The sequence below is a fragment of the Primulina eburnea genome, chromosome 2, assembly GCF_022965805.1.
Source record: "Primulina eburnea isolate SZY01 chromosome 2, ASM2296580v1, whole genome shotgun sequence".
NCBI lineage: Eukaryota > Viridiplantae > Streptophyta > Magnoliopsida > Lamiales > Gesneriaceae > Primulina > Primulina eburnea.
In genome coordinates this window covers 29,965,664-29,989,073 of record NC_133102.1, presented here as the reverse complement: position 1 = coordinate 29,989,073, position 23,410 = coordinate 29,965,664, and the positions used below count along the sequence as shown (strand labels likewise).

Here is a 23,410-nt window from a genome sequence, read left to right as displayed (position 1 = left end):
TCCAATTTTTTTATAAATTGGCAAACATGGTCTTTTTTAGTCGGATTCCCAAGACTATGACTGTTCATCTTGGAATTGTTTCCATAAACGGAGAAGTTCAATATGCAAGTGCCCACTAGAATGCGTCTCAAGAGTCAATAAGATGATATCTAAAGACTCCTTACTCAGCTCATTCTTAATGAAACCAATTTTATCTTTTCTGTGATTGGAAACACATTACAAATATCTGTATCGTTTATTACAAGTCCATATTTCACACGTATGACAAACCCCTAACCTTTTGGCCCTTCGTTTTTTCGCATAAGTGCTTTTTCCTAATCAGGAAAATACCGAATGAGCAATGATTGTGGAACTTATCCTCCTAATCGGACCTTATCTTCTATTACAAGATAAATATCTTTGATATGAACTTAATATGCTAATTATGTTTAAATGAAGAAATAAAGGAAAAATAAAGAGAGAAATATTATGAACTCAAAGATTTGTGCGTAGAATGAGGGATATCTCAATTCATTACAATGCACCCCTATTTATGGCCAAATTTGGGGAGACAACCACAAATAAAATATTTTTTTTATACATAAATCTTCATTGGTGTTCCAAGAAATTATATTTTAATACACATCACTTTTGAAAATCTTCTCATCCTTTTTTTTCTACATAAAACAAAACATGTAGATATCCGAGTTGTTTGAATTGTGTTATTTTTTTTACCATTTGACCAAGTAATTTGAGAGGTATGGTCAAAATACTAGAGCCTGGTAAAACTGTCACTCCTTTGGCAACTTTATTTGTTGCTTAATTTGATCTCAATTGTGAGATGATTTTTATCTCATGCTTGTCACCAATTTTGTAGATATTATCATCAACTTTCTACTGGTCCAAGAATCATCCGAATCCCATTTACAACGCCAAGATTATTCTTGTTTTATCGAACCTGTAAAAATAGTAAAAACTTATAATTACACAACAAATTAATTTTTATACAATTTATTATAAAACATATAATATTTAAACATTTAATAAAACAAAAACTATAAATTTATATTATAAAACATTTAATTAATGTACAATTTTTATGTTTATCACTCCCTCAAACCAGTTTATTGCTAGTCCCTAGCAATTTAAGCGTTAATAGCAGAACAAAACATATTGATGAATTTAAATAGAAATGTAATCGGAACTATCCAAGGTGTTTTAATTAAATTTGAAAACTGTTAAAGTTATATCAAGATCATAATAATTATAATTTATGAAATAATCTGAGCTTGATCAAATTCAAAGCTTATTTTCAGGTAATTAAATGTACACGATATTCAGAAATTCCTAGTAAGAGTCTCAACTCCATATCCTCACAGGTTAATAAATGTTTCAATTATAGGAACGATTTCTCTCATGGAGTTGGAATACGGATAAATGCTCAGGAAAATAGTTTACAGAATGCAGACATACAAACGAATCAAATTAATCAAAAGATAGGAAATCTATTGATTCAAAATCTAGTTAATCTTATTATATATATATATATATATATATATATATATATATATATATATATATATATATATATATATATATATATTTTCCTGACATTTTTTTAATAACATCACGGATTCAAACTAATTTAATTATTCTTGACCACATGTTTATTTAATTTGGACAATATATTTATCTCTTTCTATATTTTTTATTCTTTTTTCATGAGAGATAAATGTGTCGTAGCATATAACTTTAAAATTAAATAGATCTTCAACATTCTTTTTTCTATTTTTTTTTTATTCAGGAAATATCATTTTTTTTTTCAAAATAAGAATTCAGATCTAAACAATAGATAGCCTCTCTAATGATCAATAAAGGCTCGAAAGATGTTTTCTCATTCCTCTCCACTCACTCAAAAAATATGTGTGAGTTTAAAATTTTAAGCACTCTTATAAGATATATCTTGGGCCATATAGTTTAATACTTGATTTTATCACAATGGTTAATCACTCAAAAAAAATTTCATATATCATATTTTTATAGTGATCATAATATTAAAATTGACTTTTTTTTCAAATAAAAATTTAAACATTCTTAAATAGATTAATACATGTTCTAATTTAAACCTTTCAAACATGTAATGTATGATATTTTTGCAAAAATTACTTAGATACAAACAATAAACATGGTTTTATTTTAAAATAATATATATATTTTTTAAAATTTTTTAAGTGTTTATTTTATATAAGTTTGTTCTGCCCCCAACAGAATATGACATTGTACCTAATGTCAAAATAACTATTAATAAAGAGTATATAATGAAAGAGATATCACATGAAATTTTATTGAAGATAACAAACTGAAACAAACATAAACCAATCCACGATTTTTGAATAAATTATCCAACTTTCTTTTCTTACTGCTTGATTACGACCAATTAATCTTTGTTATCATCGGGTCAGGCTTATGAACAAAAGCTTCCAAATTATCAATTAATTGGTCGGCAGTCGAAGCAGAGATGAGCATCCGTCGTGAATTTTCTGAAACGAAATTCTTTTCCACGGCTTTATCAAGAAATGTCAACAAACTGTCATAATTATTATTGATATTCAACAAGCCCACAGGTTTATTATGGATATTAAGTTGTGCCCAAGAAACAGTGTCAAAAATTTCTTCTAATGATGCGATAAAAACATCGGACTATTCCATCATTTCGGTGATTCTTTCATACATAGAAGAAACTTTTAATTCCTCCCCAATCGTAACACCTGTAATATTTCCTTTAGCTAAGGCTATAAGAATAATACCCAAAACTTGACTACCTCCAAGATGAGCAGATGTGGAAACGGATCTCATTAGCCCAATATTACCTCCCCCATATATCAATTGAATTTTTCTCTCAGCCAATATATTTCCTTCATTATTCGCTGCTTCTACAAAAACTTCATTTTTTCCAGGACTTGACCAACCAAAAACACAAATATTTTTCAATTTTTGTACAGAGGATCCATCCATGTTTTTACTTTCTTTTTGGTCTGCGAAAATAGAGAGAAAGACCAGAGATTTTATTGGGGTAGTATGTTAACATGACAAAACTATGGTTAACAGCTGTAAGTAGAATAAATAGTAAAAAAAATAATGACACACATGCATATAAACAATAGTGTGATTGTGGCTCACATTTTTCCTCTAGTTTTACGTCCAGAAATTGCTTCAATGCCTTCTATAAGTCGAGGATCTGCTTCCCATCCAATTTTCTTATAAATTGACAAACAAGGTCTTTTTTAGTCGGATTCCTAAGATTATGACATTCATCTTGGAATTGTTTCCATAAACGGAGAAGTTCAATATGCAAGTGCCCACTAAAATGCGTCTCAAGAGTCAATAAGATGATATCTAAAGACTCTTTACTCAGTCCATTCTTAATGAAACCAATTTTATCTTCTCTGTGATTGGAAACACATCACAAATATCTGCATCGTTTATGACAAGTCCATATTTCACACTTATGACAAACCCCTAACCTTTTGACCCCTCGTTTTTTCGCATAAGTGTTTTTTCCTAATCCAAGCAAATACCGAATGAGCAATGATTGTGGAACTTATCCTCCTAATCGGACCTTAGCTTCTATTACAAGATAAATATCTTCTGGAATCTCTTTTTGCATTAGAAATCTCAGTTTTTCACACCTACCTGCATAAATTTTTCTTAGAACATTTTCAGAAACAGGTGGAAAATATTTACAAATTTTTGAGAGAATTTAATCCATTTTAAAAGAAAAGAAATGATTTTTTTTATCAGCAATTGTGGGAAACTGATTTAACAGACTATGAGAGTCACGGAGTACAGTTATCCGCCATTTAACTGGGAAAATAAAAAATTAAGGAAAACTAAAATAAAAACAAACAAAATTAAATGCAACACAAAAAAAATCAAGGATTGGAAACGAAATAAACTCTTCTTCAAAAATTTAATTTTCTAAAAATGATTTAAGCCTTTGTCCATTTACTTTAAAAACATCACCTTTTTTAGGATTTTCAATATCCACAGCTCCATAAGGATACACATGCTTTACAACATATGGGCCTATCCATCTTGATCGTAATTTTCTGCGAATATGTGAAGTCGCGAATTATAAAGCAAAACATTTTTACCAATCTCAAAAGATTTTCTAAGAATTGTTTTATCATGAAATGATTTGATTTTTACTATATAAATCCTTGAATTCTCATACATGTCATTTCTAAGTTCATTAAATTATAATTTGTGCAATTTGTTGGCATTATCCATGCTTGAATTAAAATTTTTGATCGCTCAATAAGCTTTATGTCCCAATTCCACAGGCAAATGACAATGTTTTCCATAAACCAACCTATAGGAAGACATATTCAATGATGTTTTATAAGCTGTTCGATATGCCCAAATAGCATCATTAAGTCGCAGAGACCAATCTTTTCTGTTTGGGTTAACAGTTTTTTCCAAAATTTGTTTTATCTTCCTATTAGCTAATTCAACTTGTCCATTTTTTGAGGATGATAAGGAGTAGTTACTTTGTGAGTAATACCATATTTTTCATTAATGAAGCAAATGGTTTATTAACAAAGCGAGTTCCCCCTTCAATTATCATGGGTCGAGGAATTCCAAATCTACTAAAAATATTTTATTTTAAAAATTTGATGATGATTTTATGATCATTTGTTCGACATGGAATTGCCTCTATCCATTTGTAAATATAATCAACTAGAACTAAACTATACAAGTATCCGAACGACGGTGGAAAAGGTCCCATAAAATCAATTTCCCAATAGGCAAATATTTCAATTTCAATGATAGGATTCAAAGGCATCATGTTTTTTTTTGAAATCGCACCCAATTTTTGACAATTTTCACAGATTTTGCAGATTTCGTGGGTGTCTTTAAACAAATTGGGCCAATAAATCCACACTGCAAGATTTTTGCAACCGTTTTCTTTGAAGAAAAATGTCCTCCACATGCTTCTGAATGACAAAATCTAATGATACTACTTACCTCATTTTCGGGTATGCAACGTCGAAAAATTTGATCCGAACAATACTTGAACATATACAGATCATCCTAATAAAAGTTTTTTACCTCATTCAAAAATTTTCTTTTATCTTGGGAACTCCATTGTGGCAACATTTTTCCTGTCACAAGAAAATTTACTATGTTAGCAAACCAAGGTGTAGTACTAACTAAAAATAGATGTTCATCAGTAAAATTATCGTTAATTGGTGTCATTTCACAAGATGATCCTTTTATTAGTCTCGATAAATGATCAGCTACGACATTCTCGGTTCCTTTTTTATCTTTGATCACAATGTCAAATTCTTTGAGCAACAAAATCCATCGTATCAGTCGTGGCTTGGCATCCTGTTTGGTCAACAAATATCTAACAGCAGAATGATCAGTAAACACAATAGTTGTTGATCCAGTCAAATAAAAACGAAATTTATCTAATGTAAATATTACAGCAAGTAGTTCTTTTTTTGTTGTGTAGTAATTCATTTGAGCATTGTTTAAAGTTCTTCTTGCATAATATATAACATAAGGCTTACCGTTTCTTCGTTGACCCAATACTGCATCGACTGCATAATCACTCGCGTCGCAAATGATTTCAAATGGTAAAGACCAATCAAGAGGTTGCATGATAGGAGCTGATGTTAAATGTCGAATGATTTTATCAAAAGCATTTCGACATTCTTGAGTCCACTCAATTGCAGTGTCTTTTGTTAAGAGGTTACAAATGGGTTTAGAGATTAAACTAAAGTCCTTTATAATTCTCCTATAAAATCCAGCATGTCTCAAAAATGGGCAAATATCTTTAATGGTTTTTGGAGGGGATAAATTGGCAATGACATAAAATTTTGTTTTATCAGCTTCAATTCCATGAGATGACACGACATATCCCAAAACAATTTCAGAAGTAATCATGTAATGATATTTTTTCCAATTTAAAATAAGACCTTCTTCCTCGCATCTTTTCAAAACATTTCCCAAATTTTCAAGACAATTATCAAATGTATTCCCAAAAACAGTTAAATCATCCATGAAAATTTCCAATTTCAACCATGTCGCAAAAAATGCTTAACATACATCTTTGAAATGTTTCTGGGGCATCGCATAAACCAAATGGCATCCTTCTGAATGCAAATGTTCCAAAAGGACATGTGAATGTAGTTTTTTCTTGATCTTTGAGTGCAATGGGAATTTGATAATAGCTTGAATATCCGTCAAGAAAACAGTAGTAGGGATGACCTGCTACACTTTCTAAAATTTGATCCAAAAATGGTAATGGAAAATGATCTTTTCAAGTGGCGTCTTTTAATTTTATATAATCAATACACATCCACCAACTAGATGGGACTCGACTTGTTAACAATTCACCTTTTTAATTTTTTATCACTGTGATGCCAGATTTTTTTGGAACTACTTGTGTTGGGCTTACCCACTTACTATCAGAAATAGGGTAGATAATTACAACATCAAATAGTTTGAGAACTTCATTTTTCACAACATCTTTCATGTGTGGATTTAATCTCCTTTGTGGTTGTTGAGATGTTTTAGCATTTTCTTCTAATGAATTTGTGTGTGCAAATTAGTGGATTAATGCCCTTGAGATCTTTTAGTGTCCAACCAATTGCATTTTTATGTCTTTTAAGCATATCAACTAATTTACCTTCTTGATCACTTGCTAGTTTGAAAGAAATTACCACCTGATATGTTTCATCTTCTCCAAGGAATGCATACTTTAAGTCTTCTAGCAAGGGTTTTAACTCCAATATGGGTGGTTCATCTTTGTTGTCATATTTTGCCTCAAATTATTTCTCTGAGCCTGGTAATGAGTGATACCTGATAAAATCATCAAGATCAATTTCAATATTTTCTTTAACAGTATCAATTGAACAAATATCTAATTGGTCACGAGTACTCCCTTCTTGAATGTTTTCTTCCACAAGAGTTTCAATAATATTTTCATCTTCACTTTCATCTCCTTTGGCATGTGGTTGCTTACAAAGATTAAAAACATTAAGATCTAAGGTCATGTTACCAAATGACACTTCATTATTCCATTCCTGCAATTTATAAAAGCATTAGAAGTTGCTAAAAATGGACGTCCCAAAATTATAGGAATTGCAGTACAAGCTTCGAAAGTTGTGTATCTAAAACTATGAAATCGACAGTATATACAAAGTTATCAACTTGGACCAACACGTCTTCAACCATACCTCTTGGCACCTTAATAGATCTATCGGCAAGTAAATTTGTTACCAAAGTAGGTTTTAACTCACCTAGATTGAGTTCTTGATAAACTGAATATAGAAGCAAATTCACACTAGCTCCAAGATCAAGCAAAGCTTTTTTAATCTTTCGTTCTCCAATAATACATGAAATAGTAGGACAACCAGGGCCTTTGTATCAAAGTATTATTATTTTGAATGATTGCACTTACTTGTTCGGCTAAAAATGATTTCTTTTTCACCTTCAATTTTCTTTTCACAGTGCACAAGTCTTTCAAAAATTTGGCATAGGATGGTACCTCCTTTATTGCATCTAATAAAGGAATATTAACTTTTACTTGTTTAAAAATATCATATATATCAGAATTCAAATTTGATTTATTTTTATTTTTCAATGCATGAGTGAATGCTGGTGACACTATCTGTTAAAACTCCTCTTCGCAAATTATGGGTTCCACTTTCTTACCCTTTGGAGTTGATTTATCATCATCTTCACAAGGTTCAAGAATGGATTTTTCCACAACCTTACCACTTCGAAGGGTAATAACACATTTTACCTGATCCATCGGTTGAGCTCCAGAAGTTCCAGTTTGTGAATGATGATCCTTGGGATTAGGTTGTGGTTGTGAAGGAAATTTACTTTTTTCATGAATATTAAGTGCATATGCAAATTTAGCAAGAGTATCTTTCAAATCTGTCATGGTTTGAGCAGTTTGAGTTTTGATAGACTCTTTCTTTGCAATGAAAGAATTCAATATATCTTCAAATTTCCTTTTAGGTGGAGGAACATAAGGTGCATAATTTTGAAAATTTTGTTGATTTTGGAAATGTGGTTGTGAAAATTGTACAGCATTATCATTCCTCCAACTAAAATTTGGATGATTTCGTCAACCTGGATTGTAATTTTGAGAAAATGGTTCAAAATTTTGCCTTTTGAAATTGTTCAAAACATTGACTTGTTCATGGAGACATTCTTTAAAAGATGGCAAAGTAGGACCATCTTTTGTAGAATGATCACTTGTATCACATATGTGACACGCAATTTCTTGAACATATTTTAATTGACCATTCTTTTTCAATTCAAATGCCTCAATTTTTTTTGCCAAAGAGGTAAATCTAGCTTGGAGATCATGTTCATCTTTGAGGGTGTACATACCTCCACCAGATGTGGGAGATTGAATCTTGTTTGATGGTTAGATTGTACTTATAGTGTCCCAATTTTGAGCATTTTCAGCTAATGAATCGAGATACTCAATTGCTTCGTTTGGATCTTTATCTTCAAATATTCCATTACACATAAATTCAACCATTTGTCTATCTTTAGGTGTTAAGCCTTCATAAAATTGAGAAACGACTCTCCAAATTTGAAAACCTTGATTTGGACAAAGATTAAGAAATTCTTTATATCTATCCCAGCATTGATAAAACGTTTCTCCTTATTTTTGAGTGAAAGTGTTGATTTGCCTTTTGAAAGAATTTGTTCTATGAGATGGAAAAACTTTTTCAAAATTTTTTGTTGCAATTCATCCCAAGTTCGAATGGATCCTGATCTAAGATTTTGTAGCATGTTTTAGCTTTATCTTTTAAAGAAAAAGGAAAAAGCTTAATTCGAATGATGTTCATGCTACAGATTAGATCAATATATGTCTTGCAAACTTCTTCAAATTCTGGTAAATGCATGTATGGATTTTCAGAATCTAAGCCATGAAAGTTGGGTAAAAGTTGGATAATACCAGGCTTAAAATTATAATGAGATGCATCAGGGGGAAAAACTAGACATGAAGGTGCACTAGTACGTGTAGGATTCAAATTATCTCTAAATGTTCTTCGCCTATCATGATCATGTTGAGATTGAATTTAATCTTCATTTTCCTGAATGGGTTCTTCCGCCATATTTTGTAAAAATAAAGGGTTATTTCGAATGAGTCGACCACTAAGTGTACTGATCGAACAAAACTTACACTGTGAAATCCTCAATAAAAATATGGTTTTATTTGCTCAAAAATTAATTGCAAGTGCACGAGGTCAAGTAATAGTATAATATACGTGAGTACGAGCATCGTTCCACTGAAGAATGTATTTGACAATTATTATTTTCAATTATTAAATGTTTAGCAACGAAAATTGGTTGATTGCTTATTACTATTATAATCAAATAAACATGCAAATAAAATTATTCAAGAATTGATTGATAAAATATAAAATCTAAAATGGTTGATTAAAAATTCAATGAGAAATGAATTTGTTGGTAATATCGGTTCACCTACCCCTCGTTAATTAATTAATTCGTTCGATAATGATTGTATGCTTCCGACATGATTTCATATTCAGTTGAACACACTCTCTCGAGCTATGCCAAACTAATTCTACTCAATGAAGTAATTAAATGTTTTTAATTATTATAAAAAATGAATCGCATGACGATTTATGAAATCCCCTAGTTTTCGACCCTTAGGACTATGAATATCGGCGCGTATCCAATTTCATATGTCTATGTAAATTGTAGATCCACGGAATATACTACTCTTTCCTATCACAAGTTATTCTCTCGGACTCACTCGCAATATAAAATCGTTATCAAAGTTAGCTACACTTTAACAACACGATAAAACAGTAGTATAATCAAGAATAACGCAACAATCGAATATAAATTAATTAGATCAACGTTTGGGGTAGGGTCCCCTTAAATCCCAACAAATAATAAAAGTTATCTCCTAGAATTCATAGTAGAAATAAACAAAACAATGTTTGAATGATAAAAACTAGATTAGAAATACTAGGCTAGACGAAAATGTCAGGAACGATGCCCGGAAATCTTCAAACTCTTCAACTCCAAGCGAAAACGTTCTCTCCAACTTGTGGCGGCTGTGAAAATATGTCTCAATGCCCTCAAAAACGTCCCCTCTACCTTTCCATATCATCCTCTCCTCCAAAATAAGGTAAGGAATCGGACAAGAAATCTTCCCAAAAATAAGTGGCGTTCGGGCGGTAGAAAATGACCGCTCGAGCGCCAAACCTTCTGTAATCTTGCTTGGGATATGCGGCAGTTGCGCTCGGGCGGTGGAAAATTACCGCCCGAGTGCCGAGTCTTCTGTAAACTACATCATGGAAGGCATTTCTTGCGCTCGAGCGGTGGAATATTACCGCTCGAGCGCCGAGTCTTCTGTAAAATTGCAGCTCGGATCACCTCACGCGCCCAAGCGGTACAATTTCACCGATCGGGCGCCGACCCTTTTTTTCCATTTCTTTCTTGACTTGCGCACTTTGCTCCAGGTTCAATTTTACGGTCATTTTTCTGCAAATTTGTCACAAACAAGTGAGACATGATCAAATGCAAATGTTTACTCTAAAGTGAACAAAATGTAAATGAAATGAACTCATGCACAATGCAAACACACACAAACAAATGCAATAAAACATGTAAAAACTACGTCTATCAACCCCCTCATACTAACCTTTTGCTTGCCCTCAAGAAAATTAGGTTATAGACTACAACTCAACATGCAATAAACACAAAGTGAACGTATTAAAACAACTAGATTGATGGTGAAGTAGCAAACAGACATCGCATGCCTCAGCGGGTTTGTGAACTACATCCAATTAGTCAAAACACACATCCATTAATATCCCCTTGAAAACATCGCACAACATTTGTTCTCTTTCAAATAAAAAAATGTGGTCGTTTGTGCTGTGATTTTTTCTAGTTTGTGTTTCAGACAGTTTTATTCGCAAATCATGTGGGTCGCCAAATAGACAAGTCAACGCAAGTTTCTCTCTACTGAGTTTTGTTTCTATTCAGGAATAACAAGTAAACACATAAAGCGGTAGAGTTTCATAATTGAACAACAAAATTTAGGGAGTCAACAGCCATAAGGGCTCAAGTGGTTTAGAGAGATTGGGAGTACGTAGATCATTTTCACTATGCACTTGTCAGAAATTTTCTCTGATATTCCTCAACGCCTTCCATCTCCATCTTTTTAGCCTTGGGATAGAATTTCATCCCTTTTTTTCTTCCCCACACCTTACATTCCCCTTTTTCTTTATCATTATTATTAATTTTTTCTTTGGTGCATAGTTTTCTCATGCGTACTTCCTAGGATTGGGATATAGGGTATGTTCATTTATCTGACCTAGAGATGAATTTTTAGGTCCTATGCAAACTTGGGATGAAGGGATTTAAGGTGTACTTTTGATTTTCTACTCGAGTTCATGCTACTGGTCTGTCACTTATTTCAACAGAAATAATCAAGGCTCCTCTTCATGCGAACTCCCCTAATCAAGGATCCTCTTCATCGTGCTCCGGTGGTGGCACTCCGGTGGCATCCCCTTGCGGAAGGTAGTCATACTGAAACTAGTAGGGAGGAATAAACGGAGAAAGTGGGTATGGTCCCTGGATCTACGCCTCCGTGGAGGAGCATAGTGCGCATCATGGAGTCGAGGTGGGCAAGATGTGTCGCGACGTTGGCGTTGACCTGCTCCTGATGAGCCATGAAGGCAAGGCTCTCGTCCATTTTGTCATTCTGGGTGCGCTTGCGGGGCTGTGGGCGACGAGGGACGTAGGTGCTTGAACCTCATACTTCCTCCTCCTGAGTGGGGAAGTCTATCTGTCGTTTCGCCTTCTTCCGCCGCCAGTCATCCACACAAATAGGCTTCATGGGTTGTAGCCACTCCTCATCGTCCCGAAAAATAACTCTCGCCTGGGCACACAATTCGGATATGATGGTAGGGAAAAATAGGCCGATGTGGCTATTATTTATGCTCATCATAATTTGAGAGTGTAATAGCTTGTCCACGTTAATGGCGTAGTCCTGAGATAACGCAAAAAGTACCACTGCCTACGTTAATGGCGTAGTCTGGCACATCGGCCTAGGTTATTTGTAGATACCATTAACGTGGGTCCATTAACGTGCTAGGACTATATCGGTTAATGGCGTAGTCTGGCACATCCTTCTGGCAAAAAATAGATACCACAGGGCAATATCGGCCCGCAAATATTTTTCGTCGAAGCAGCTCGGGGGTCCCCCTAATGGTTTCGAGGTTGCCCCAGGAAGACACAAAGTCCCAATGAAATTCGGAGTCGTCAAATTCGACCGTTTCTAATAGGGCGTTAATCGTGAATGAATCGAACGGCACAAGCCGGCCTCTAACAAACGCTTTACCATCCGTTCTTTCCCCGGCATTCGCATAGAAGTCCCTAACTACAGACACCACTGCCGCCTTAGGTTGCTCGCCAAATTTTACCCACCCTTGTTGCTCAAATCGAGCCCGTGCCGACTCATTCACAAAGCGTGTTCTATCAAAGGAAGAAGAAGAAGAGGGACCGGGAGTACCTTTCAATTTCTTTGGTGCCATGGTAGTGGTGACGGAGATGGTGGATGAATCGGAGAAGATGACCGGAGTGATGAAGATTCTTGTTTCCCTAAGAAGATTGTTCCACCTGGGATTTGAGTAGGAATCGAAGCTCCTGCACAAGAAAATAGAAAAGGGGTGAGAGGGGTTTTAGGGATTGGAAAGATTTCAGAATGAGAAAGGGGGAAGTGGGTTCGTTATTTTATTTGCAGGTGCGCTCGAGAGGTAGAGAATTACCGCTCGAGCGCAAGGTTCTCTGGAATTTTGTTTTGAGAAATGAGTGTTCGCGCTCGAGCGGTACAAAATCACCGCCCGAGCGCCGAGCTCTCTGGACATTTTCGAAATAAGATGTAACGAGCGGTACAAAATCACCGCCCGAGCGCCGAGCTCTCTGGACATTTTCGAAATAAGATGTAACGCTCGAGCGGTAGAAAATGACCGTCGGTCAGTCTCAGTCTGGATTGTCCTGGAACCGGGTGATTCCAAGTTGCGGCTCAATTGTGCCACCCATGTAGTGATTCAATCGCTGGGCATTGACCGTAAATTTCCCAGACTTTCCATCTTGCAATTTTACAGCTCCCGATGGGTAAAATTTGGAAATCACAAATGGACCAGACCATCGCGACTTCAACTTTCCGAGAAATAGTCGCAACCGGGAGTTGTAGAGCAGGACGTTTTCACCTTCCTTGAAATCCCTTTCAATGATTCGCCTGTCGTGAGCCCTCTTTGTCTTTTCCTTGTACGATAGTGCGAGATCATATGCCAGATTTCGAAATTCCTCCAACTTGTCCAATTGAAGCAGACGTCGTTCACCTGCATCAGTAAAGTTAAAGTTCAGTGCTTTTGTTGCCCAGTATGCTCGATGCTCTAACTCTACAGGTAAATGACATGTTTTGCAAAACAGTAGTCTATATGGTGTGGTGCCTATAGGTGTTTTTAACGCATTCCTATATGCCCAAAGGGCATTATCTAACTTCATAGACCAGCCCTTCCGACTTACACCTACCACTTTCTCTAAGATTCGCTTTATCTCTCGATTCGACACTTCCACTTGACCACTTGTTTGGGGGTGATATGCGATAGAGATCTTGTGTGTGACACCGTATTTGCTCAAAAGTTTTTCAAATAATTTGTTGCAAAAATGGGTGCCACCTCACTAATGATTGCTCTTGGTGTCCCAAACCTGTTAAAAATATTTTTCTTTGAAAATTTCAAGACCACTTGAGCATCATTAGTGGTATACGCTTCTGCCTCTACCCACTTAGATATATAATAAACCGCAACCAAGATATATTTTTTTGTGAATGAGCTGGGAAACTGTCCCATGAAGTCAATCCCCCACACATCAAAAACCTCACACTCAAGAATATCATTTAATGGCATTTCATGACGATTAGAGATGTTACCTGTCCGTTGGCATTTATCACATGTTAGTACATAAGAACGAGCGGTTGGCCAATAAAAGCCACATGCTAGTACCTTAGATGCCATCTTTGTTGGTCCAAAATGACCACCTTCTTTTTCATGGTTGAGGATTTTACCAAACTCCTCCTCCGCAACACACCTTCTTATCATGGAATCTGCACAAATCCTACACAAAAATGGTTCCTCCCAAAAATAGTATTTCACGTTAGAAAAGATTTTCTTTCGTTGGTGAAACGATAGATTTGGTGGTGGTGTGATTGTGACAAGAAAGTTAGCAAAATTTGCGTACCAAGGGCAGTGTCTCACCTCAAATAGTTGTTCGTCAGGAAACCAATCATTTATTGCTTGATCTACACAGTCATTACTAATCAGCTCCAACCTAGACAAGTGCTCCGCTACCACATTCTCGACACCTTTATTATCCTTTATTTCTAAATCAAATTATTGCAACAATAAAATCCACCGAAGTAAGAGTGGCTTTGCATATTTTTTTCAAGTAAATATTTCAATGCCGAGTGATCTGTGTAAACAATTACTTTGAACAAAACAAGGTACGAATGAAATTTGTCAAGCGCAAATACTACGGCAAGTAATTCCTTTTCAGTTGTCGCATAATTCAATTTAGCCTCGTCAAGGGTCTTACTTGCATAGTAAATTTTATGAAATACCTTGTTTTGACGCTGGCCAAGCACAGCCCCCATCGCAGTATGACTGGCATTGCACATGATTTCGAAGGGCAGATCCCAATCTGATGCTACCAAGACAAGAGTCGTCACCAAGTGCTTCTTCAAATCCTTGTATGCCTGTAGACAATCACCATTGAATTCAAAAGACACATCTTTCATAAGTAAGGAAGATAGAGGTTTGGAAATTTTTGAAAAAACTTTGATAAACCGCCTGTAAAAAACGACATGGCCTAGGAAACTTCTAACTCCTTTACTGAGGCTGGAGGTGGTAGATTCTTTATGACTTTTATTTTGCTTTGTCCACCTCAATCCCCTGTTCCGAAACCTTTTTCCCTAACACAATCCCCTCTTGTACTATGAAGTGGCACTTCTCCCGATTAAGCACCAGGTTCGTCTACTCGCACCTCCTCAACACGGTTCTCAAATTCTGCAAACACTCATCAAACGTTGCACCAGAGATAGAAAAATCATCCATAAATATTTCGAGAAAGGTTTCAATCATATCATAGAATATAGCAGTCATGCAATGTTGAAATATAGCAGGGGCATTACAAAGGCCAAAAGGCATACTGGCGGAAATCAAAAGTTCCAGAAGGACAAGTGAAAGTGGTTTTCTCTTGGTGATTTAATTATACCCCAAATACCCATCTAGAAAACAGTAAAACTCATGCCCCGCTAGTGTTTCCAAAATTTGATCAATAAAGGGAAGGGGAAAGTGGTCCTTACGGGTGGCATCATTCAACTTCCTATGGTCAATACACACTCGCCACACTGTAACTGTCCTAGTGGGTATTAATTCATTTTTTTCATTTGTGATCACAGTAATCCCAACTTTTTTCGGCACACACTGAACAAGACTTACCCATGCACTATCAAATATAGGATAGATAATACCTGCATCAAGGTGTTAGATAGTCTCTGCTTTTACTATCTCTTGCATCTTTGGATTCAATCTTCTCTGAGGTTGCACAAGAGGTGAGTACTCGTCTTCCATCAAGATCTTGTGCATGCAGACTGATGGGTTGATCCCTTTTATGTCCGCCACCTTCCACGCAAATGCACTCTTTTGCGCTTTCAAAACTTCCAACAGTTTGTCCTCCATCACATCTGTCAAAGCAGCAGGAAATAATGACAGGTAAAGTGTTATTCTCACCTAAGTATACGTACTTTAGGTGTGGAGGCAATGATTTTAGCTCGAGTGTCGGTGGCTCCTCTAGGCTTGACTTCTGTGGCATTGAGGTACGCCACTATTTCGGCTTTCTCTTCGTCCAAATCATCTTCTCTCAGTTCAGTAGTGAGAGCGGCTTCCAAAAGGTCCCTAAGAGCATCCTGCACATAGTTAGACACAAGAGCATCAATTCTATAACAACTATCAGAATGCAGTGTGTGCTTAAGTGCATTAAAAACATCAAAAGTAATCTCTTCCTCGCCCACTCTCAATCTCAACTTCCCTTCTTGAACATCAATCAGGGCCTTGCCAGCCGCAAGGAACGGTCTCCCCAGAATCAAGGGCATCTCCACATCCTCCTCCATATCAAGTACCACAAAATCTGCAGGAAATATGAATTTGTCCACTTTTACCAAGACGTCCTCTATGACCCCTCGCGGGTATTAGACAGATCTGTCTGCTAGTTGCAAGGACATCCTTGTTGGTTTAGGTTCGCCTAGTCCGAGCTTCCTAAATACAGATAAGGGCATAAGATTAATAATTGCACCAAGATCACATAAAGCCTTGTGAAAAACAACATCACCAATCATGCAAGGAATAGAAAAACTCCCTGGATCTTTTAGTTTCGGTGGGATTTTGTTTTGCACAAAAGCAGAGCAATTTTCCGTTAAGTTCACCGTCATGTGATCCTCCAACTTCCTCTTGTTAGCTAATATGTCTTTCAAAAATTTAGCATAACTAGGAATTTGCATCAAAGCATCGGCAAAAGGAATATTGATATGCAATTTTTTGAATACCTCAAGAAACTTACAGCATTGTGCATCTAGTTTTGCTTTTTTCAGTGCTGCAGGAAAAGGTGGAGGAATAAAAATTTTAGATTGTGCAGTGGGTGCTGGTGTTGAGTGGGAAGACTTACCTTTTGATGACTCAGTCTGTTCATCATGTGCTTGAGTTTTTTCTGTTCTTCTGGACTCTAAGATCTTTCCACTCTTCAACTCGATGGCCTTCACTTGCTCTTTTGGATTGGTCTCTGTGTTACATGACAAGGTGCCCGGCTCTCTATTTGCTATCATCTTTGCCAACTGTCCAATCTGATTCTCTAGCCCCTTGATTGATGCATCTTGATTTTGGAGTTTAGTTTCAGTGGACGAGATAAACATAGACATCATCTGCTCTAAGTTGGACTTTTCTTCTCTAGGAGGGACAGATCTGTACATCGGTTGTTTCCCATATTGTTGTCCTCCTTGTGGTTGATTTGGCTGTTTTGACCACCCCAAGAGAAGTTGGAATGTTACCTCCATCCAGGATTATATGTGTTGGAGTACAGATCATTCCTTGGACTGGTTTTGGACTCCCACTTGATTCACCGGTGCCCTTCTGGCACATGAAAGGGATTTCCATCTTGACAGTTCTTAACATAATGTTCACCTCCACACTTTTCACAGAATATATATTGAAGACGCATAGCTGTGCCACCCATGTTCAAGCCATCTAGTTTCATGTTCAAAACATCAAGTTGTGCAGTAATAGTAGAAAGGTCAGTTACCTGGTGGACTCCTGCACTTCTCCGCTGGTTGTTCCTTTCAGATTGAGGATGATAGCTCCTAGCAGCCATCTCCTCCAATAGCTCATATCCCTCTTCATCAGTCTTCCTCAATAGGTTTCCACATGCAACAACATCTATCATAGTACGATTAGGAATAAGCAAGCCATAATAAAAGGTTTGAACGACTAACCCAAGTGGAAGTTCGTGATGAGGACATCTTCTTAACAAATTTTTGAAGTGTTCCCATGCTTCATATAAGGACTCCTGGTCGAATTGAGCAAATGTGGTGATGTCTACCCGCAGCTTCATGGTTTTGGATGAAGGAAAGTATTTAATGAGAAATGCTTTCGCCATGTCCTCCCATGTGGTGATTGAACCTACAGGCAAACAATTCAACCATGCTTTAGCTTTATCACGTAAGGAGAAAGGAAATAAACGCAATCTAACAGCATCATCAGAAACTCCATTAAATTTAAAAGTATCGCAAATTTCGAGAAAATCTGCGATGTGCGTGATTGGGTCATCTACTGCAGATCCTCCAAATTGGACTGTGTTTTGAATCATTTGAATTATATCTGGTTTGATTTCGAAGTGGTTTGCCCGCACAATAGGCCTCAAAATGTTGGGGCGTGCTCCATCCAAAGAGGGTTGGGCATACTCCAGCATCGGTATGCGGCGCGGCATCTCAACATGTCTATCTTCACGATGTTCCTCCTAACGATCGTTCTTGTGTCTCTCCATCAGTTCTTTCATTCTCTGCTGTTGTCTTCTCCTGCGGAAAGTTCTTTCAATTTCAGGGTCGAACTGCTCAAGCTCCACGTCAAGTGACTTTGGCATGCACTGGACGAGATATTTGTAACAGAATATGGAGTGTTAATTTAATAAAAATGAAACAATGCTAAATAAAATACTAATAATAAAATTTTGAATTAACAGTCCCCGACAACGGCGCCAAAAACTTGATCGAACATAACTTGCACTGTGAAATCCTCAATAAAAATATGGTTTTATTTGCTCAAAAATTAATCGCAAGTGCACGATGTCAAATAATAGTATAATGTACGTGAGTACGAGTATTGTTCCACTGAAGAATGTATTTGACAATTATTATTTTCAATTATTAAATCTTTAGCAATGAAAATTGGTTGATTGATTATTAATATTATGATCAAATAAACATGCAAATAAAATTATTCAAGAATTGATTGATGAAATATAAAATCTAAAATGGTTTGATTAAAAATTCAATGAGAAATGAATTTGTTGGGAATATCGGTTCACCTACCCCTCGTTAATTAATTAATTCGTTCGATAATGATTGTATGCTTCCGACGGGATTTCCTATTCAATTGAACACACTCTCTCGAGCTATGCCAAACTAATTCTACTCAATGAATAATTAAATGTCTTTAATTATTTATCAAGAGTGAATCGCATGTAGATTTATGAAATCCCCTAGTTTTTACCCTTAGGACTATGACTATCGGCGCGTATCCAATTTCATATGTCTATGTAAATTGTAGATCCACGGAATATTCTACTCGTTCCTATCACTAGTTACTCTCTCGAACTCACTCGCAATATAAAATCGTTATCAAAGTTAGCTACACTTTAACAACACGATAAAACAATAGTATAATCAAGAATAACGCAACAATCAAAATAAAAATTAATTAGATCAACGTTTGGGGTAGGGTCCCCTTAAATCCCAACAAATAATAAAAGTTAGCAACAAGAATTCATAGTAGAAATAAACAAAACAATGTTTGAATGATAAAGGCGAGATTAGAAATACTTGGCTAGACGAAAATGCGAGGAACGACGCCCGGAAATCTTCGAATCTTCAACTCCAAGCGAAAACGTTCTCTCCAACTTGTGGGGGCTTCGAAAATATGTCTCAATGCCCTCAAAAACGTCCCCTCTACCTTTCCATTTCATCCTCTCCTCCTAAATAAGGTAAGGAATCGGACAAGAAATCTTCCCAAAAATAAGTGGCGCTCGGGCGGTAGAAAATGATCGCTCGAGCGCCACACCTTCTGTAATCTTGCTTGGGATATGCGGCAGTCGCGCTCGGGTGGTGGAAAATTACCGCCCGAGCGCCGAGTCTTCTGTAAACTACATCATGGAAGGCATTTCTCCCGCTCGAGCGGTAGAATATTACCGCTCGAGCGCCGAGTCTTCTGTAAAATTGCAGCTCGGATCACCTCTCGCGCCCGAGCGGTACAATTTCACCGCTCGGGCGCCAGCCTTTTTTTCCATTTCCTTCTTGACTTGCGCACTTTGCTCCAGGTTCGATTTTCCGGTCATTTTTCCTGAAAATTTGTCACACACAAGTGAGACATGATCAAATGCAAATGTTTACTCTAAAGTGAACAAAATGTAAATGAAATGAATGCATGCACAACGCAAACACACACAAAGAAATGCAATAAATCATGTAAAAACTACGTCTATAATGTACGTGACCAAATGCTCTTGCAAATGCAAAAGAAAAACACACAAACGCAATAAAAATTCAAAGAAAGAAAAACAAACTATAAAAAAAATTAAATAGACTTGAATTAATTATACTTCCCCGGCAACGGCGCGAAAAACTTGTTGTGATTTGATTGTTTCACTCCCAATAGCTGGTTGTCCACAAGTAGTATAATTCGGTGAGTCCGATATCATATCCACAGGGAAGCTAAGGTAATTATAAGTCCACTACAATGTCTTTTTGTTTTGTTTTGTTTTCTTTTAATTGTTAGAATCTTTAATCAGTAATTTTTAATTGTTAAAATTTTAATTTAAGTAGTTGATGTTAAAGGATCCACTCTTGGTATTTTAATAAAGTTAACATTAATGAACATTATTGAAATTCACTTAATAAAATGGTTCCAATATATTAAATAATCATATTTATAATAAATTATATATTATTATTGTGGGGACCCGGACGCTAATCATGTTCTTAATCATCATGGCTAATTAATCAATTATAATAAACAGGGTCTAATTTTTTTTTTTAAAATAATGCGGAACGTAGTGACATAAAAACATATATATACATCTCAGTATATAAAAGTACAAGTCCTGTACCACAATCATTTATTCAACTGAGGTTTAACATCTAATGTCAAGTGTCCAACCCTATCTCTAATCCAAGTCCGGAGCCTCCACTCTAATCACGATCTCTCTCATCTCCTGGACCCTGAACCTGTCCCACCTGTTGTCAATTACACATACAAACAAGACAACAGCCGGATAACTCCGGTGAGAATAAATCCCAGTATAAATCAACGAAACATGCAATCATATGATAAACATAAAAGCATGGACAGATAACAGCAATATATATATATATATATCAAAAGCTGAAATATAATTAATGTCAAACTGTCGACAATGCACGTGACTCCACGACTCAGACTAGACTCAATCCTAGTCTAGGGATCCCGGTTTCCAGACACTGGCATTCCATATCAACCAACAGTAATAGAAAAGACTCCAGTTCTATCCACGTCGATATAACATCGATCACCAGTAATAGAAAAAGCTCTGATTCTATCCACATCGGTATAGTATCGGTCACCAGTAATAGAAGAAAACTCCGATTCTATCCACATCGATATAACATCGATCATCAGTAATAGAAGAAGTTATAATTCTATCCACATCGATATTGTACCGATCACCAGCAATAGAAGGAGCTACAATTCTATCCACATCGATAGCCAATTATCCGGTGACAGACTATGGCGCTATCGCCAATACACTATCTTATGACATCGTGCAATGTGCCCGTGGCGATCCCACCACTAACATGCACTTCTGTCATAAGATTACTCTTCTAATACCTGCTATCTATAAATCAAGAGAACAAGTACATCAATCAAATTAATGCAAATATCAATGCAATAAAGTAAAGTATGTGATTTAGGGAAACTCAAGTCTAAACCGACTCAAGTCGATCTCCCAATACACATTGACTTATACCTTTATCTTCCCGCTCTGACGAAGACGAAGTCCTGACTTCAACTCTGTCCATTTTTAATCTGGTAATAACAATACCGAACAGACACAATATCAATATATCACTCAATCCAGATGCTGTTTTGATCAATACTCAAATCAAAAGATAATCTAATCAATATCGAATCAAGACACAATCTAATCCATATCGACGATATCACGAAATAATCGAAATCACTACTGAATCTGATCAACATTAATCCCCTGATGTTTCGACAGCATAATAATACAATCTCGATAACCCCGTCAGTCCCAACATCACAAATATAATACCAGACTCATAATCAATATCAGTACAATTCATAACATCAGTCACAGTACAAATCTGATATCGCATCTCAGTCAAATCGATTCGAAAATCATAACAATTACAGAAACAGTCTGTTCTTCAATCTGACTTCAAATATACAATGTCTACTATATCAGAAACACCATATATGATCATATTCGATTATGACAATATCATAATATCAAATCATGTTTAAACGTAACAAAACTTACGTCCAGTTGTAGCTGTCGTCTCTAGGAACACGATATCGTACTCGGATTCAAAATCAGATGGGCGGATCGTTCACAATTTCCAAATCTCTACGTCCCTCGGTTTTCCCTTTTCCTTCCCGTTTCCTTCCTTAAAGTGATATGTATGTAATATATATATATATACACGTCGCACATACCAACCAATTGGCAACTTTACGTTTTGCATGCCGGGCGCATATGTGCACCCAAGTCCTGTGCATATGCGCCGGGCGTTCTATCCGAATTTTGCTACTGGAGTGCTCGCGCATATGCGTTCAAATCGTCGCGCATATGCGCGAGACTTACTATCTCGAGTACAAACCCAGTCGCAGCATATGCGTGCTTTTTGCCGCGCATGTGCGCGAACTTCTCTGCCCTGCTCGCGCATGTGCGCCGTTCACGTCGCGCATATGCGCCGAGCACTTCCTAGGCTACTGGACACCTCGCGCATACACGCCGCGCATATGCGCGTGGGGTCTTCTGTTCACTCCGCGCAAGACTCGCGCATCACGTCGCGCATGTGCGCAAGCACACCTCCTTGCACATACATTTTGCGTCTTTTCTTACCTTTCCCGGTCCACTCTGTTCTGTCTATAATTACCTTGATTAATCAATAAATCATTTCAGATTAATCTCAGATTACGGTAATTATACCCAAATCATTTCGAATTACTGTAATCAAATTCTTGGGCCTTATATTTCTCCCCCTCTAAGATATGATTTCGTCCTCGAAATCACAGCAATTCGCTCGTATAATACAGATAATAATATCATATCTCAAATCAAATACAAGAAAGAGATATACATAAACTACAATAAGCTCATATCAAGTTCTGTCTTCCAGATAATCTTTTTAATGCTCCGTCAGCTCTATTGTATTTCTATCCTGGATTATCTTTCTTTCCCGTATCTTGACTCCAAACGGGAATAATTATTCAAGAAGTATAATATAATAATACAACTTTATTCTAATAGAATCAATCACAAACTATTGGCTATAGAACATCCGTATATACCAATCAACAGTTCATAACAAACCAAAACCATCAGCTGTTATCAAACCTGATTATTTCAGTCAAGAATATATTCATTCTTCAACATTAAATATCAACAGTCATCGTCCGACGTTGGCTTGTTTAAAGTCAACTTTCAAGCTATCTTCATTTGTTTCTGATTCCATCGCATTTTCGATATCAGATCTCTGATCCTATCGGATTCGATTTCAAGTATCATCGAGATATAAATCCCCATACAACGGGAATTGACAGTTCTCACTGTACAACATCTCAAATGATGCCATCTCAATACTCATCTGATAACTCTCATTGTACGATACTTATAACTGACAATCAATCATGTCGAATAGTGATAAAATCCAGCACTACAGTTCCTGGATATCCTCTAGTATCAAGATAGTTCACTCCGACTATCCATCAATCTATAAATTATAGATGAAATATCACCTTAT

At 36.3% G+C, this 23,410-nt stretch overlaps 1 non-coding gene across 1 annotated transcript; it reads left to right on the top strand.

Annotated features, from left to right (window-relative positions):
- The first annotated feature begins 17,611 nt into the window (after positions 1–17,611).
- LOC140824875 (small nucleolar RNA R71) lies at positions 17,612–17,717 on the top strand. The gene has a single exon (XR_012116493.1). It is a non-coding gene; the product is annotated as a small nucleolar RNA R71 (small nucleolar RNA).
- The last annotated feature ends 5,693 nt before the right edge of the window (positions 17,718–23,410 follow it).